Below are 19,580 nucleotides of genomic sequence, written 5' to 3' on the forward strand. Positions count from 1 at the left end.
AAATTATCTTAAAAACATAAGCGTAATACTAAATGTTTTTTCGATTCTGTTGATAGAAGCGTCTTAGCGAAGGTCTTATCCTTGTATGGCATAACAGACTAATGCATTAAAGTGATAAGTGATAAGTGATATGAGAATAACACTTTTGTGGGTTAGGGTAGAAAATCTAGAGCCGAACTGGCCAGCCATGACAAAAACAAAGAAATGAATATGAAGACGACAAATGGGTCTATGGCCAGTAAATGAAAACGAAGAGAACAAAAAAACACAAAAAAACGAATATTTCGTCCGTATACAACAAGTTGTCTTCAGCGTAGAAAAAAAAGACAAAAAAACAAACTAGAAACTAAAACTAAAACATACATATAAAACTAAAACTGACTAATATAACATATATAGTATGCAATTACTTACATATGTAATTGGCAGCTACCTTCATGAAACCACAGTAACTGACTTTTAACAAAAGTAACATCAATCTGAAACCCATACCCTCTTTTTATTTCTGGATGTTCTTAATCTCAAACAACAAAAGAATTACACAAAACAATGCGGTTTTGCCATTCAGTCTCCAGCCAACTATTTCCATGATAAGGCTATATTGCCTAGGTCCCAGTTTTAGCTGTCCATGTTCTCTCCATAGATTCTAATTCGGATACCAGATCGCCTATATTAAAATAAATTTGATAGGGCTGAAATAATTCCAAAGAATCATTAATCTATGAAAATATTTGCTTTGAGGATTGTTCCTTGTCGGGATTAGATAAACAAAAAGAAAAATAAAAAGCAAGTTTTTCAACTGAAAGTAAGGAGGAACATTAGTAGAGGCCTATATTGACATTCTACCGGGACAAGACCACACCCATTTCTGGACCAATCAGAGATGTTTCTATGTGTATTGAATACGAACGGGAATAACGTCAGATCTATAGTTCTAAGGATTTTAGCCTAGATTTATGCAATCGCCTATGATGAAAATCAATTGTCAGATTACAGGATACTCGTACAAGAGAAGTATATCTAAAATAGCCTGTGACGCTGAGTGAACATCAAATTGTTCCTTCTTGCAAGAAATTTGGCATGAGATTTATGTGTGCACATGGATAACACAAAGAATATTTTTATTCCGAATGTATTCAACGCGGGAATTTTAAATGTATGAGTGAATGGTTTCCGATACACAAAAGGAACCTTCAAAAATTACTTGACATTTTAGGTGTTAAGTTTAAGGCAAAAGCAAATTTATTTAGTAGGTACATTGAAATTAGGATCGAAAAAGGTAAGGCATGCTGTAATATGATATTAAGAAGTCAGCTCAGGATTATTAAAAAGATCAAAGTAGTTAAAGAGGTTTTCAGAGCTAAAAACTTAGATGTAATAAAGGTTTAGAATTGCTTACCGACTAAAAGTATATCCGGGTGAATGTCTACTCCTACGCACATGATATAAATGTTAAAATATGATTAAAATATGTTTTATCCTTTCACAAGTCGATTGACCTAGCTTCACTTCTAGGCTGTGGTTGGTATAATTTTCGATCGAAAAAGGTAAGGCATGCTGTAATATGATATTAAGAAGTCAGCTTAGGATTATTAAAAAGATCAAAGTAGTAAAAAAGGTTTTCAGAGCTAAAATCTTAGGTGTAATAAAGGTTTAGAATTGCTTACTGACTAAATGTATATCCGGGTGAATGTCCACTCCTACGCACATGATATAAATGATAAAACATGATTAAAATATGTTTTATCCTTTCACAAGTCGATTGACCTAGCTTCACTTCTAGGCTGTGGTCGGTATAATACACAAGTACAAATTTTCAATATAGAGGCTTCATTAAGAGATATAAGTGTAAGAAAAAAGTTATCAGAACGTCATCAAACCCCATCTTTTGAGAGTTGGGTGAACGAATTAAACATTCAATTTTGACACTTTTTTACTTAACATTATCAAATAACTTATATAGTAAATGCATCGTATTTTTTACTATCTTATGACTTGCTTTAGTATTTTTATTGCAGACTATGTAATGAATAGAAAATATCTAAAACATCTTTAGAATAGAAACAGTTAAGTAATATTCAGGTTAATTCTTCGCGTTTATTTCATTGTATTTATCTTTGTTAGAAGTAGCCGTTTTTTTTATTTATTTCTTTTATTCTGGTATCTTAAGCATCTGTAGAATAGATAAATATAATTAATATATAATATTGTATTTATTTTTGTTACAAGTAGAACAATGTCAATAATTTAGTTTTCAACTAAAAGTAAAGAGCTGCTACACTAAGTCAAAGACGAGTAGAAATAAAGTCGAATAATTGTTCAAGCGAAAATTTTCTGTAAACATACTTCTAATCTTATATTTGTTAGAGTGGAAGAAATTTTTTTTCCACAAAGGATATTTTTCAACTAAAAGTACAGATCCGCTACATTAAATCAAAGATGAGTAGAAATAAAGTCGAATATTTTTTCAAGCGCAAATGTTCTGTAAACTTACTTCTAATGTTATATTTGTTAGAGAAGCAGAAACTTTTTTCCACAAAGAATATTTTTCAACTAAAAGTAAAGAGCTGCTACTAACACATGCACAAACACATAACACACATATGTACAAACAAACACACACACATGCACACACACACACACACAAACACACACACGTACACGCACACATGCACACACACACAAACACACACCCACACACACACACACACACACACTCACACACACACACACACACACACACACACACACATACACACACCACAAGATGATTTTTTCAAACCAATAAATTGTGTGTCATATAGTCTTATCATTCCGGAAGCTATTAATGTAATATTTGAGCAGAGAAGTACTTCATCAAACTTTTATATCTTTGCTCAAGGTTAGAAAGACTTATGACTAGGGGGAGGAGTCCTAAAACCATCTGAATTCATTGTATGGAGGATTCATAAAACCCGCAGAATCCATTGTGGGGAGGAGTCATAAAATTCTCGGTGTCTATTGCATGCAAATTAAACATGGAAATTGTTACGTAACTTAGCTTGTAAAATATTACATTTTTGTTAATATCATACATTCTAACTTTTTAATAGATATTCTAAGCGTTTGAGGTGCTAGCGTACTCTAAAAATAATGGAAATATGACAAAGTAATGTATAGTATATTTTTAATGAAGTATTGACATGCAGAATATTAATATAAAAAAATGTTTCATACATTTTTATACATTATTAACATTGTTGAACAACTTTAGACATTCTGAATCTGCATCATAAAATAATTAATTGTGTTCTCTCTTGATAGTGCCCTCTGTAGAGATATCCATCTTCTCTTTGTCTCTTCTTTATATCTTTATTTTCTGTTATAGCGAACCTCCCTTTGTGAGAGCTTCCTTGTGCTCCTGATCTTTCTTGTAATGGAGAGGATGTCCATTGTTTGTATTGTTTCTTGTGATACTGGTCACTCTCTTCCACTGCAGAAACTGATGAGCCTGCCATTTTTCTTACCATTTCATCAGAGATTCTTCTTCTCATTTCGCACAGATTTTCCTCTTCTATTTTATTTCCCATGATTTCTAAATTTGCCGCATTACTCTTATACGAATTACTGAAGTCATGATAGTGGCCATTACAAATAGCACACTCACAATAAAAAGATATTTCTAACTCTACACTTTGATCCATGTTATAATCTGCTATGTTGTTGTTTGATGAAACTTTAGTTCTCAAATGGTACAGCCGTGTGGTGTCGATATTTGGCCATAGCGTACCACAAGAAAAATCACGTCGTGTCTATGAAGAAGCATAGCGTATGATTGGTACAGCCACAAACATATTTCATGTCATTTTGGGAAAAAGTTGGAGGGAGTAACCTATAGGGCAATGTTACTTTTCCAAGCATAGCTAAAAGCCAATTCAATAACCCATTAGCATACTCAATTCAAACATTACATTAACCCATTCGAACAACAGATTTTATTTTCACTGGCCTCGGTGCTTTAACAGTAAACAATAATTCGGTGTGGGAAGATCTTACTCCAACTCAACCCCCGAATCTTACTATGATGTGGTACTAGAAAGTTTATACTAAACTAAAATCATCGACAAAGCGAATAAAACATGACAAAAAATCAAAGTATGTTTACAGAAAAAATTACGCTTGAACAATTATTCATATCGAGAGAGAGAACATGTTGAATTATTTTATGATGCAGATTCAAAAGATGAAACGTATATTGAATCTGTAGGTGACACCCCATTTTTTAATATCCCTACGCTGACTTCCTCTTCCGATAAACTTTCTTCATTGGCACAGTGACAAACTATCTGCCTTAATTTCAATTAATAACTCTATTTAATTTTTCTTTCAAACTCATCTTAAAAATAAAACTTCACCTTCTGAACTATACCTACAAAAATAATAAAAAATATAAAAAAAGGCTTAAAATGAACGAGTACAGCCACAAGCATATTTCATGTCATTTTGAGAAAAAGTTGGAGATTGGGGGTAGCCTAAAAGGCATCCCTAGGTAGCTTTTTCCCAAAGTTTTACGGTTTACCAAAATTAAATAAGCAAGGTATTTCCTTAAGGTCAATTGTAGCATGTACGAAAGCCCCATGCTTCCAATATTTGGAAAGTGGTTATGTACAGCCTTCAAACCTTTGTTTTATTCTCAAAAATCGTGCGTATGTAATTCGCTAGATATAGTGGAAAAACTTAAACCTCCCTAGTCAAAATTTGTAATAAGTATTCAATGTATTTTCAGTTCCGTAATTCTTTTTATCATACAAAAATGGTCTCTTTATGGGAGCACCACTAACCGGGTTATTAGTGAACATTTATGTAGAACACCTTAAAAATTGGGCCTTAAATTCATATTTTTTAAAACATGTCTATTGGGGGCGTTATATGGATGATGTAATATCGCTCTGGAATCATGTGGAAAATGAACTTAGGGGCTTTCTAGATCACCTTAATACATATGACCAAGATTTATAATTTATTTTAGAAATTGAAAATGCAAATAAATTACCGTTTCTGGATGTATTAATTATTCGTAGCATTGATAAACTGGATTTTAAAATTTACAGAAAACCAACACAAAATAATTGATATCTATATTTTAAATCCAATTACCCCCCCCCCCCCCCCCCACAAGTTAAAACAGGTGTTTTTACATGTCTTGTCGATCATGCCCTAAATATTTACTTTGATTCTTACAACAAAGATGAACTAAATTTTAATAGAGACATTAGGGACAAAGAACAATTCAATGTTTCGTAAACGATTTTCAAACTGTAACTAACCGCTTTACATTAGTAGATCGGGAAATGGGCTTTAAAATATATGTTTCGGTGTGTTCTTATTGTTATAGTGACGGTAACTTCTTTTAATATTGACTTTATTGCTGGATGTTCGCATGAATATCTGAAGTGCCTAAGGCTAGTAAATAAAATATTCATAATGAGGAGACATTTAGGCCACGGGGACACTTTTAGAAAGATATCATTCTAAATTGTCATATTCCATAATGCTATGCAAAAAAGTTTCAGAATTGGATGTTCAAAGCATTCGCTTGTCTAAGTCCTTAAAGATGAGGTCTGAAATGATGTTCTGATAATTTTTTTTCTTACACATTTATAACTCTTCATTGAGCCTCTATATTGAAAATTCGGGGGTGTCCTCAAAAAAACGTTGGAGGGAGGGGGCCTCTCGGAGGTTGGGGAGAGGGGACCTTGGAGGTTGAGGTCCTTGGTGGCTAGGGTCATTGGTGGTTGCGGTCCTTGATGGTTCAAATCCATAGCCATCTCACTAATCCCATATTGTGTAGGCTACTTGTTCATTCTAAGACATGTAAAAAAGTTGAAATAAAATTATAATGTTAGAAAATAAACTTCAAACAGTATTGAAAAAAGGGGGAATGGGCCCAAAAGTTGGAGGGACGGGGCCCCTTGGAGGTTGGGGGAAGGGGACCATGGAGGTTGAGGTCCTTGGTGGCTAGGGTCATTGGTGGTTGCGGTCCTTGATGGTTCAAATCCATAACCATCTCACTAATCCCATATTGTGTACTTGTTCATTCTAAGACATGTAGAAAAGGTTGAAATAAAATTATCACGTTGAAAAAAACTTCAAAAAGTATAAGAAATGGGGGAATGGGCCCAAAAAGTTGGAGAGAGGGGGCCCTCCTTCTAATCTCATATTGTGTACTTGTCTATTATAGCGACCAAAGCTGAGAACTAAAGCTATGTCAAGTCACATGTCTCAAACTGTTTCACCCCAAATAATCCCCTAAAATGTCAATTTTTTATACTTTAAGTATGTTTTATGTTATTCTAAGAAATACAAAAAAAGTTGAAATAAAATTATCAAGTTAAGAAAATAAACTTCAAAAAGTATAAGAAACAATGGTGGGATGGGCCCAAGAATTTGGAGGGAGGGGGCCCCTTGTAGGTTGGGGAGAGGGGACCTTGGAGGTTGAGGTCCTCGGTGGCTATGGTCATTGGTGGTTGCGATCCTTGGTGGTTCAAATCCATAACCATCTCACTAATCCCATATTATGTACTTGTCTATTATAGTGACCACAGTCGAAAAATAAAGCTATGTCAAGTCACATATCTCAAACTGCTTCACCCCAAATAATCCCCTAAAAGGTCAATTAACCTCTGACGTTTCCTTTGTTCTGGCAACTGTGCACAGGTACATTCTAAATTCCTATGAAGTCTTCCAAATTTATAAACATATCCCATGGAAAAATTGTGTCAAACAGATATCTTGAATGTTCACGAGGTGAAATTGTGACAAACATATATCTTGTCCCGTTAGTATTTCTAACATTATAAAAGAATCTTATTGGTCTAGAAAGAGGATGTGGTCTTGTATAGCTAGTAGTGTATAGTTTGTATAGTTTATTAATATTGATAACTTGTGTCTTATGTTTCCCAAAACGTTTAAGATAGTACATTTTTTTATAAATAAAAAAAGTTTGGTAAAAATCTATGGTACTGTAAGCATAGCATATATTAAATACGTAACCAAACCTAGGTACCTTTTGTCCCCCTAAACCATAAAAAACTGAAGCTTAAATATTACTAACGCAGTTAGAAACCACTGTTTGCAATCCAATTCTCCGTTGAAAGAACATGTTTGACTAGTTTCGTTGATCTTCTATCTTGCGTGGCTTACAGCTAATAGAACAGTACCAATTCTAATTTAGCTACTTTTGGCTATCTTGGAAAGGGGTTAGGTTAGGAAAATGAAACATTCAGGGATGCGTCTACATGCTAAAGTATGGGTACTTATGAACTATCTGGAACACACACGAAAAATGAAGTTTGGTTAATGCTAATGAAGTAAAACAAAATAGGATAAAAATGTAATGGTTTAGAAACAAAATTTGGCTATATATTTGCACATTAGGGGGGAGGGTGGTTGGGTAAAAAGCATAGCATATATTAAATACCTAACCTAACCAACCTAGGTACATTTTTTCCCTAAACCCCAAAAAACAACAGTTTAAATATTGTAAACCCAATAACAAACCAGGCTTTACAATCCATTTCTCTATTGAATGAAACCCTTTGGTACTTATGAACTATCTGGAACACACATGAAAAATGAAGTTTGGTTAATGCTAATGAAGTAAAACAAAATAGCATAAAAATATAATAGTTTAGGAACAAATTTCGGCTATATACTTGCACATTAGGGGGGAGGGTGGTTGGGTAAAAAGCATAGCATATATTAAATACCTAACCTAACCAACCTAGGTACATTTTTTCCCTAAACCCCAAAAAACAACAGTTTAAATATTGTAAACCCAATAACAAACCAGGCTTTACAATCCATTTCTCTATTGAATGAAACCCTTTGGTACTTATGAACTATCTGGAACACACGTGAAAAATGAAGTTTGGTTAATGCTAATGAAGTAAAACAAAATAGCATAAAAATATAATAGTTTAGGAACAAATTTCGGCTATATACTTGCACATTAGGGGGGGGGGGGTTGGTTGTTTAAAAAGCATAGCATATATTAAATACCTAACCAACCTAGGTACATTTTTTTCCCTAAACCCCAAAAAATAACAGTTTAAATATTGTAAACCCAATAACAAACCAGGCTTTACAATCCATTTCTCTATTGAATGAAACCCTTTTCGAAACAAACCCGCATCTTCCCTATATAATACAGTGCTTGCGTTCCAGATAGTACATAAGTACCAAAGTATGTCCCGGAAAGCTATTTTGAAGTACCTACCTCCGCTCCTTTTCCCTCTAGAGGGCCCTTAAATGTGCCTACATGACATGTCTATACTTATTGAAATTTTGACAAAACAACACTTTACCTTAATTTTCAGTTATCAGTTTCTTTTTCTCAAGGTTTAGTGCCAAAAATGCAATTCCTGTTATTTAAGTAGAATTTTAAGCCATATCAATGTTTTTTTCTTCAAAATTTAGGATATGTTTTTACATATCTTTGAACCCTCATTAAATTGGGATTGAGAAGAGTTATGAAGCTGAAAACAGTTTTGCTGTGCTTCATTTAAGCAGAAGATCTATTTTGCATGGTTTCAATTTTATAACACACAGATTTGATGAGGCGGCGAACAAGGGATTTGATGAGATCTAATGAGTAAGTCAAAGGTATTCAGAAAAGACAGGATTCGTGGCATTATTATTGCAATCGTTCACCTCTGGAGGTAGAAAAAAAAGGGGGGGGAAGTCTTTCTTTTATTTGTGCCTCGATTTGATTTCATCTTCACTTCAGGTCCAAGTGTCACTGTTTTCGTGATTGGAAGATATTTCTTACCCAAGTGTCTTCTGTTGGCCTGCTACTACGCCTTTGATTTACTGATTTCCACCATAAAAAATGCAGCAGTTAAGAGGTGTCATATTATCTGGGGGAAATTTTTGTTTTAGCTTTCTGTTCTTGTAAAATAAATATGATTATTTTTTTGTATTTATTGATGCTTCAGAAAGAAGAAATGGAAACTGAATCTTAAGAACTAGATATTAGACTGCAGACCTAGGAAATTGAACATCGCTAGTGATGGAAATCCAATAAAAGAACGGGAAATCCAGCAAACAAGATGGAAATCCAATGGGGATCTTAAAATTCAACACGTTGTTTTGTCAACAAACTAAGAAAACTCAATCCGGGTATGGGAATTCAACATTTTTGTTTCTCAACAAATTGGAAATTCAATAATGACCATGGAACTCCAAAATGGTCTCCAATATTCAATTTCTGCTGTTGAAATTCAAGTTTTGCTATTGCTAAACATTACAAACAATTTTTGTTGAATCTCAAACAATTCTTTTTACAGTGTGGGGCTATTGGGCTAGTAGAACTTTAAAAAGTGATGTTTAATGGCACTCATTTGTAAGGCATATCCTGGGAAGGCAGATTTTAAACATATTACTCATATCTACGTGCTTTTTATAAATTTTACCATCCAAAAGTGCCATATAGCACTAAAAACGGCACTTTTGGTACCACTTCTTAAGTGGAAAGGTTTGGAAGCATAAAAATGTACCATTGCAATAATTATGGTCCAAAGCCCTTAACTGGAGGCTTATAAGATCCCCTCACATATACTCCCCATCCAGACCTTCTTAGTAAGTTTCATAAATCAACTAGTCATATTAAAAGTAAAAGATTATTGCGAAAGCAAATTAACTAAAAATAAAAACTTTTAAACTAAACATCTACCCAAAAATTAAGCTAGATTGATCAACAGTTTTGAATTGAACCTTCAAACTTCACTCTGTGATGAAGCCTGTGTGCTAGTTCTAACGGCGGTAAATGAGGTAAAGGGACGTCCTTGCCCCCTTAGTTTTTGCTCTTGCCTGGGTTTTAAAATCACATTTTTTTTGGTCATTTCATTTTAAAGGTACTTGTTTCATTTAAAAAAGTTGGGAAAACAACCGAAAGTGCACTTTGTGGGAATATGCTATCAATTCAAAATTTATGAAAAGCGATTAAGCATAAATATAAGCTTTTAAATGAGCCTTTAAACAGGTTTCTTTTGTTACAGCAGCCTTCTAGTTTCTGCTAGTCAGAAGGTGATTTATAAAGCCCTGTCTTCATTATGGCTTTTTCTGGCGGAGTCGGCCGAGGAAAAACAGCTTTTTACTCATCAAAAAACAAACGTTCCTGAAATATATGTATTGTTTTATAAAGTATGGATAATGAACTTTATGTTATAGACTAAAAATTTTCTTAGCTGTCAAGCTTGTTTGCTGTATTTTTTAGAGCTGTCTTATCTTCCCTAGATCGGTGATAATTAGAAATTATATTAAAAGTAAGTTTTCAACTGAAACTAAGAAGTGACATTAAAACTTAAAACGAGCGTACATTATTCTGTATAAACAAAAAAAATCATGACAGCGTTGTTTGTAAATTAAGTTTTAATCAAAAATGTACAAAGATGAAATTAAAAAAAACAAAGTTTTCACGGGGGAAGTAAAGAGCGAAGTTGACGCTTAAAATAGACAAAAATTATTACTTCGGGGCCTGTTTAAGATATGTTGCTATAACTAGTATATATAAACAAACTAATTACGTTTCTCCATTCTTTTAGTATCATACAAAACTAGCACTTTACTGAAAACACAAAATAATATAGGAGTTTTGGTACAGTAAAAGCAAACCAATTACGGACACCTTTTATAGAATCAAAATATTATCAATCCCTTATAGGATCAATCCCTTTTAAGATAAAGCAACAATTCATTTTAGGATTTACTTTATTTTTTCTCGTTTAATTTGGTATCACTTCTGCACAATGGCTCAGTTCAATGACTGGCCCTTATTTTGGTTCTTAAAAGAACATGTCACGATGAGTTTGTACACAAGTTCAAATTAAGGCCATGTTGCTAGTATTAGGACTATAGACTAGCTTTAGAATTTCTATCATAGCTTGAAATTCACACTTGTATAGAGAAAAATAATCGGATTTCCACCATTCATATTATGTCTTATTTGATCTTCATTTAAAGTGATGCTAAAGCATATTTCTTATAATTTAAGACTGTATATTACCCACTATAGGTATTATAGGTGATGAGAACAAAATGCTGCTTCATAATTCAATCCAATATTTCTGTATGCTGTTCAATTACTTCGTGATTATTAAAAAATATTTGGTTTTAAGCTTATGTTTTTAGGATAATTTTAATTGTATACTGAAAGTTACTAATGTCACAACTGGTGTAAGACTAAGAAAAGCTTTATAGATTCGTTAGTTTTGTCAGGCTGACATACTCACTTTGGACTCTTAAATCAATAATCCTGTTTTTGTACTTGACTTTTGTGTTTTCCGTAAAGCACAAGTTTTGTTTAATTCTAAAAGCATAGGGAAACATAATGAATTGGTTTATTTGTACTAGTTTTATTGATATATATTAAATAGGCTGTGAAGTAATCATTTTTGTCTGTTTTAAGTTTTAACTTCGCTCTTTACTTCCCTCAGGAAAACTTTTGTTTTTTTTTAAATAATTTTGAACTGATGAGCTTTCATGCAATTAATATCATTATACATCAAATATTCAGGTTAATTTATTAGTTCTTTCTAAATTTGTTCAAGACGAATATAGTTTCACTACAAACCAGAATTCGGATACTACCCCCTTCCTTAACTGTAAATAAAAACCCAAACGCCTACTGCGTCATTGGCGCTTCACTGAAAACAAACTATATTACAAATATTTTCTTTTCCAGTCCTTTCAGCATTGAAAATAAAAATAAAATTAGAGCGAAATAAATTATCGAACTGATGGATCTTTCAACAACTAATATCATTATCTATCAAATATTCAATTTGGTGTTGTTTATACTTTCCAAGACTGTTTAAGACACATATAGTTTTCAGTAAAGCGCCAATGACGCAGTAGGTTTTAGACTTTTACAGTGAGAGAAGGAGGCGATGCAATAAGTTTCATTTATACTTCAATAGCAAAATATTTTTTTTTTTTTAAGCTTGATTTTCATATTCAGTCTAAGCATTACTCGCTTTAAGATCTATTTATTCATTTATATTATTACTTGTTGCATTGTTTTAGCTATGATTGTTTGTTTAATTTCTGTTTGTTTTGGGTTTCATTTATTCTTAAATAGTAATTTCTGGTCGTTTTGAGTTTTAATTTTAACAGGTATTTCTATCTGCTGTGGTTAAGTTTAAAATGGACTTTACTTTTCTTTGAAAAACTTATTTTTCTGAAAGTTTTTTAAATTAATTTTTGTTTGTTTTTTATTATAAAAAGTTTCAAGTTTTAAAAACTTCTTCAATTCAACGTCAAACTTAAAAAAGAAATCGAATCTTCACCGAAGCATCAAAACTGGTATCAAAGTAACAATATCAAAGTGAAAAAACATTGCCCCCTTTGAAATGAGCTCCCTTTGAAGTTTATACGATGACCCCTTCTATAGAAAGTGCGTCTGGGAAAAAGTAAATGAAGTGTGGGGGGGGGGGGAGGCTAGTTGCCATCCGATCACTTTTTGCTCTTAAAAATCGAATTACAACTTTCAATTTCCAATCAAATGAACCCTCTATGAAGTTTTTACGAGCATCCCTTCCATAGCAACAGTATATGCCCCTAAGGAATAACTTACATCGCCTACCCTCGGGCCTTGGGGAGCTGTCGACACCGAAGTTTTTGTTATCTGAACTTTGAACTATTTTTAACAAAATGTCTACCTCAAAATTTGTGTCTGATGCATTTAGGCCGTGGAGGGAATGGCTATCTCAAAATTTTGATTGAATGTGTTTGGGGAAATGGTGGGCGTGAAAGGGGCGTTAGTTGCTCTCCAATCACTTTCAACTATTAAAAAAGGCACTAACCCTTTCAATTTTCAATCGAATGAGCCTTTTTTGAAGTTTCTGTAACAAAGCTTTCTATAAAAACCTTATATGCACGCAGGGCATAACTTACAACCCTTTCCCTGAGAGCTCGGTGGATTGTCACCCTCAAAGATCTAATCTCCAGAATTTTCAACTCCGTTGAACAAAATGGCTATCTCAAAATTTTTATTGGATGTGCTTGGGGAAAAGGTGAGCGTGAGAGCGGGTTAGTTGCCCCCCAATCACTTTTGACTATTTAAAAGGGAACTAGCCCTTTGAATTTCCAATCGAATGAGCCCTTTTTGAAGTTTCTACGACAAAGGTTTCTATTGAATGCTTTTATGCCCCCCTGGGCATAACTTACAACTCTTGCCCTGAGGGCTGTGGAGGAGTGTCCTCCTCAAAAACATAATTTCTATCTGGAAATCAACTACGTAGAACAAAATGGCTATCTCAAAATTTTTATTAGATATGTTTGGGAAACTGGTAGGCGTAGAATAGGTGTTAGATGCCTTCCAATCACTTTCTACACTTAAAAAAGGTACTAGAACTCCCGATTTTCAATTGAATTAACCCCTTTTAAAGTTTTTGCGACGACCCCTTCCATGTGAAGTGCCTCTGGGAAAAAAATAATAATAATAAAACATAAGAGCCGTATGGCCTTTACCATAGGCAACGCTATAGCGTTGCCTCTGATGATCTTGACAGGCATTTATGTCATGATTTTAAGAAACAAACAATTCCAACAAGGTTGAACATGTAAAGATTCTAACTTGTGTTTTACCCAATAATATTGCCTCATGTTTGTAGAATAGGCCTACTGAAAAACTGAGTACGGTGGTTCAGTTGCACGAGGGTTCAGTTACAAAAGGTTCAGTTGCACGGGGGTTCAGTTTAACGGCGGTTCAGTTTCAAGGGAGTTCAGTTTCACGGGGGTTCAGTTGCACAGGGGTTCACTTACAAGGGGGTTCAGTTAAATGGGGTTTATCTGCAAGGGGGTTCAATTGCACGAGGATTCAGCTAAATAGGGTTCAGTTAAACGAGGGTTCAGTTGTGGAAATAAGTGGGACTTGAACTTGAGTTACAGAGGGGTTCAGTTACACGGGAGCCAGTTGTACGGTGGCTCAGTTGCATGGGGGTTCAGTTGCACAAGGGCTCAGTTGCTTGGGATTCAGCTACATGGTGGTTCAGTTGCAATGGAACTTTTGTTACCACGATGTGGGGACTTACGAATATAGATTCATTTTTAATTTTCGTTTAGTTTATGCTTGCATTGGAATTGCCTCTGCTTTTTTCTCTGTTCTTTCGTCTTCTTTCTTTTTTACTTTTCCTGCGTGTTTTCATGATCTGTTCTTAATTTTGCCTGAAGATGCATTACTGTAAAACCTTAATTTTTTCTTTTTTTTCTTTATTATGTTCTATGTATTAAGCTGACACATCGAGCTGCACTCTTCGTCGGCTAAAGTGGAAATTTTGCTATTACTATCACATTAATAAAGATTTACCTTACCTTATTGCAACCTAATAAAGAGCAAACCACAGTCCATAGTAGCCAAAGTTTAAAAGCCTGTCTAGTGAAAAAATATTACGTTTATTGGTAATTGAGGAATGCTAATTATTATTTAGGTTTATATTAAATGTAAAGTTACGAAAAAATTTATGGAACTTTCAATGAAGTGTTTGAAACCCCAAAGAAAATGATGGCAGAATGAAGCAAAGGGTGACCACTAGAATCAACCCAGAGTCAAGTCCTTAACCAAGGATTTTCACCCCCCCCCCCCTCTCCAGCCTGTTTTAAAACCTGAGAGAATCATATTTTGGTCTGTTTATCACTTATGTGTCTTCCTTTTCTTTCTCTGGTGTTTGCAGGGTATGCTGGAACATCATAGAAAGCTCTCTAGCAGGTATTTTGAAAACTCTTCCTCTTTCTATTTGCTTCTTATAAATTCTTCCTAATAGTATCATTTTAAAATGCAATTTTTCAACAACAACAAAAAAATAAATTCGGTGTCATTTCTGACATACATACATGTATACGCTTTTTTAAAGTTAATTTAAACTTTATTAATTGTATTAATTTTATTAATTTTTAACTTTAAAACTTTAAAACTTTAAAAGTTTAATTTAAAACTTTATTAATTTAACGCTTTTTTAATTGTTTAATTAATTGAAAAGCACTGTTTTAATTGTAAAGTTTTGGCTTTTTCTTAATAAGGTAAAAACAAACCTGCAAGTATACATAAGCGTGTCATTGGAAAGCCGCTTTAATTCTTGGTCTTGCAAGAAAGAAAGGTTAAGGTATAGGTGTCTTTGTGTCCCTAAACTAAACAGGGTACTGGTGCGTTATACGGACACTTTTATATACTAATGAGAGACGAAACCCTCCAGACTGGTTATTTTCAAGAGACCACTATTGAGAAATGGAATGCAAAGAGTAGTTTTCATTGCGTTTACGATATTTAAATTGTTGTTTTTTGGAGTTTACGGGGGGAGTGGTCTTAGGTTAGGTTACGTATTTAATATATAGTATGCTTTAACCCCCCCCCCCCTACCCATAATGTGCAAATATATAGCCCAAATTTGTTTATAAACTATTATATATTCATCCTGTTTTATTTTATTTCATTAGCATAACCCAAACTTGACTTTTTAGAAGTATCCGTATAATGCACCAGTACCCTAAACAGTTCCTGCTGACCTTGTTCACCCCAAGGAAAATGTTCGTGGCGCAGAGCAGTTCGGCGCGGGCTGTTTGGGCGGAGGGCTGAGTAAGACTAAGAACCGTCCTTTGTCGCAATGAAATGTATCATATTCAAGAGGGTGCTAAGATTCCTGAGCACCCGCCAACCTTTGCGGTTCACATCCATGCATGATCCAAGCTACGCCGTTGATTCTGATTCCAGAAGTCATCATCATCTTGTTCCGTTTCATTAACGCTCCCTAGAATTGTAAATCACCTTATTCGAGCAAACTTACCGGAAGATTAAATCTGGCTCTTTTCCCACGAATATAATAGACGATCTTTGGGGAAAACAAGGGCTTCTACCTTGGCTTACAACCCAGTTTTAGGTTATTCTCGGGGTAACGATGCATTAATGAGAGGATATTACGTCAATGATCGTTTTTGACAAGGTCTTTTAAACAGGATCTTCGGGTTGGATAAAGCGCTTTGGACATCTTTCATTTAGCACTTGGGTTACAGTCCTTTTAGAGTTGTGATCGTTGATACCTGGATAGAAGATAGCAAATAAAGTGAGTGTTTTAGTCGTGATATGATTTAACCCCTTTACATCAGTCGTCGAAAATTAATGGATAAAATTGCAACTGGGCGGCTCTTCTGAAAAAAATGCATTCTAATATAAATAGTACCATCAGTAGTTCTACTTCCCCATCTGATTTAACTTTCTCCAATAACCTTTTCCTGTGTTCCTTGGGACAAAGCCTATGGAACCCAACTTTAATTTAGGGGATATATTTGGAGATGCCGATATTCTTTCGGAGAAACCTGTAAAATTCGAATATACTGGATGACTTAGCCATTAGAACGGTTTGCTCCCCTCAGTCCATTTCACTCAGTTCCATCAGCTCAAAGTAGTTTATTTTTACCCCCTTATGGAAATTGCTTGTTACCCTATTTGGCTTGTGAAAAATTATCACTGAAATTCTTTCTTGGATAGGTATTCTGAGTGGTCTATTTTTTTCGAAGTCTCTTCTGGAAAATCTTCGCTAATTGCGCTTTTAAGCTGACACAGGATTCAGATGGCAATGTTTCTTGACCATTTAAGCTTGATCAGATTCAATATGTTCTGCCAGGACTTCGCTAGAAGTACCAGCTTAAATTTTTCACAAGGTTAGACTCGGTTCAAATTTTAATGTCCAGTTACGTGTTTCCTAAAACTTTCTTGATACCTCGTTGAGTATATTTTGAGGGAAAGTGGGCTCTTGTGGAGGTATATATCTAAATCAGACATATGTAGAGGAGGGTGTTCGCCCCCTTGAAACCCCAAGATTTTACGATTTGTCCCTGTTTGTTTGATTTGTCACCCTCTCCCCCAAGCCCCCCAAAACAAATTTTTACGCGGGTGCCTGCTTTCATCTTGAATCCTTGTTTCTTAAGTCAAATTTAGAATGTATGGTCATATTTAATATTCAATATTGCTTGACGAAATTTACTCCTCTATTGAATTGTAGTCCAAAACGGTTCCATTGCAACTAAAGCATCGTGTAACTGAACCCCAAGCAACTGAACCACTATAACTGAAGCACCGTCCGACTGATCCACGGTGCAATTGAACCCTCGTGTAACTAAACCCTTGTGTAGCTGAATCCTCGTGCAACTGAACCCCATTTAACTGAGCCCTCGTGCAATTCAACCCCTATGCAACTCCACCCCATTTAACTAAACTCCCTGCAACTGAACCACCGTGGAACTGTACCCCTATGCAACTGAAACTCAACCACCGTACTAACATTGGGTAAAACACTAGTTAGAATCTTTACATGTTCAACCTTGTTTTAATTATTTGCTTTTAAAGTCATGATATAAATGACTCAAGCATGGGCGGATCCAGGATTTTTTTAGGGGGGCGCAAAATAGGTTAATACGATAAACTTGCGTTAGGAGCAAGTTTAATTAATGCAATCTTGTGTTAAGTAAGTAAATTACACTACTTTAGACTACGTTAGTGGGGGGCACCCCCCTCGCCCTCCTGGATCCGCCACTGCTGTCAAGATGATTAATAAAAAAGCTGTGTTTTGTTGTCACAAAAACAAAGAAAATTGGACGTCACAAACCCTTAAAGCCAGATTTATTTCTCATGTTTCTTATGTCTGTTAATGGGGGCTCCCTTCGCCCTGTCACTGTCTCCGGGTCTAGGCGTCTACCCCTCCCCCCGTTCTTCCATGGAAAAACCCTCTTCTGGAAATAACCCCTGTCGTAAAATATGGTTTGCCAAATTTAAGTATTTTATTTGAGTTTTGTTATTTTCTCGTTTAGTTGAGAAGTGCTAATCAAATAGAAAAGAGGAATTTATGTGTAAAGCTTAGTTCTGACAGAGCGCGAATTTCGTATCGCCTAGTGAATTTCGCGACGCCCCGCGGAAAAAATACGCTTCGTTCATCGAAATCTTCGCTTCGCAGCGCTTCAAGCTCAAGTTGAAAAAATTCGCATCGCTATCGTCATTCACTCCAGAAATAAACAAACAAATGGATATTGAAAAACTTTTTAATCTAATTTCTACTTACCCTTGTATATACAACATAAATAAAGCTGCAGCAGCACTGATGAGTCTCTTTTTTCTTTTACCTTTGAACTGCATTTTCTCAATAGTAACGAAATTCGCGGACTGTGAGAACTACTTGGCGAATTCCGCAAAGCGGTGCGATGCGAAATATCGCAGAGCGAATTTTGTTCGCGCTCTGTCAGAACTAAGCTTAAGTCTCACTGGTATACCGTCTTGCCCCCCCCCCCTCTTCGTGCAAAAATGTTCTTCTCATGGAAAATCCTTAAGAAAATCTCCCATCCCCTTCAGAAAACCCCCACGCAAAAAATGTTTATGTTTACTAATAACAAACACTATCTGTAGGCAATGGACAAATTACAAAATTTAAAAAGATACTTATGCTTCTGCAATGGGGTCCTCTGATTGTTTTGTAGCTAGGGAGAGAGAGAGGGAGATGCCTCAAAGGGTGCATTTTAATGCAAAAACATCTCAGTTCTCATTGAATCTTTGGATAAATACAGAATTAGCTCTAAGGGGGAGACGAGAAGAGGATGGAGATAGAAATTGTTTTATAATCCCCAGGCAGTTCTAGTCTTTTTTTTTGTAAGGCAAAAGTGATTGGATACCAACCAACCGCAAGGGGTATTTTTTCAGTAGAAGATTTTTCATGGGTAGGTATTTTCCAGGGGGGAGGGTGTTTCCCGAGAGGCGGTATTTCCTCGAGGTATTTTCCACAGTGGAGGGAGAACTTTTTGCCCTCTAATCACTTTTGACTTATAAAAAGGGCACTAAAACTTTCAATTTCCAATCGAACAATAAAACGGGATGAATAAACGTGATTAACAAAAACCCCACAGTTCTCGGGGCAACGGCTGATGGTTATTGCAAGTTACCCATTTTTAAAATTTAAGGGTTTTGTAGAAGGGATGGTCGTATAAACTTTGGAGAAGGCTCATTCGATTAGAAATTTAAATTTCAAGTTCAATTTTGAAGAATCAAAGGTAATCAGAAGACAATCAGCCTCTCCCTCTTAACCATCATTTTCCCCCAAATGCATCCGATAAAAAAAGTTTGTTCAAAAAGGTCTAAAGGTCAAATAACTATGCCTCTGGGGTTAACAATCCCATCAGCAGCTCCTTGAGCAACGGATGTAAGTTAAGCTAGTTACTCTATGTCAACACATCAGGTTTTTATGGAAAATATTTTTTGTATGAACTTGAGGGGGGGGGTGCTCTTTCAATTGGAAATCAAAAGTTCCAGTTCACTTTTTAAGAGTTAAAAGTGATCAAAGGGCTTCCACTCCACCCTCTTTTTTCCTCATATACATCCGATCGATAATTTTGAGGTGACAATTTTATTTGAAACAGTTCAAAGGTGTAATAACTATGCATCCATGTTTCACAATCCCTAGCCCCTGGTGCAAGGGCTGTAAGTTATGCAAGGTATTACAAACAAGGTGTATTTTGCTTTTTTTTTCAAGAAAAGAGGGCATGTTTGATCCTATAAATAAAAAAAG

At 35.0% G+C, this 19,580-nt stretch overlaps 1 protein-coding gene across 1 annotated transcript in view; it reads left to right on the forward strand.

The window, feature by feature from the left end:
• Positions 1-16,006: 16,006 nt before the first annotated feature.
• The window catches only part of LOC148942201 (uncharacterized), a 49,686-nt gene continuing 46,112 nt past the window's right edge, over positions 16,007-19,580 (forward strand). Inside the window, exon 1 of the mRNA XM_089103018.1 lies at positions 16,007-16,094. The gene's annotated coding sequence lies outside the window, so the exon portion shown is untranslated. The remainder of the gene's footprint in view (positions 16,095-19,580) is intronic.

Source organism: Artemia sp. Qi Xiang Cuo, chromosome 17, assembly GCF_049724085.1.
Source record: "Artemia sp. Qi Xiang Cuo chromosome 17, ASM4972408v1, whole genome shotgun sequence".
Lineage (NCBI taxonomy): Eukaryota > Metazoa > Arthropoda > Branchiopoda > Anostraca > Artemiidae > Artemia > Artemia sp. Qi Xiang Cuo.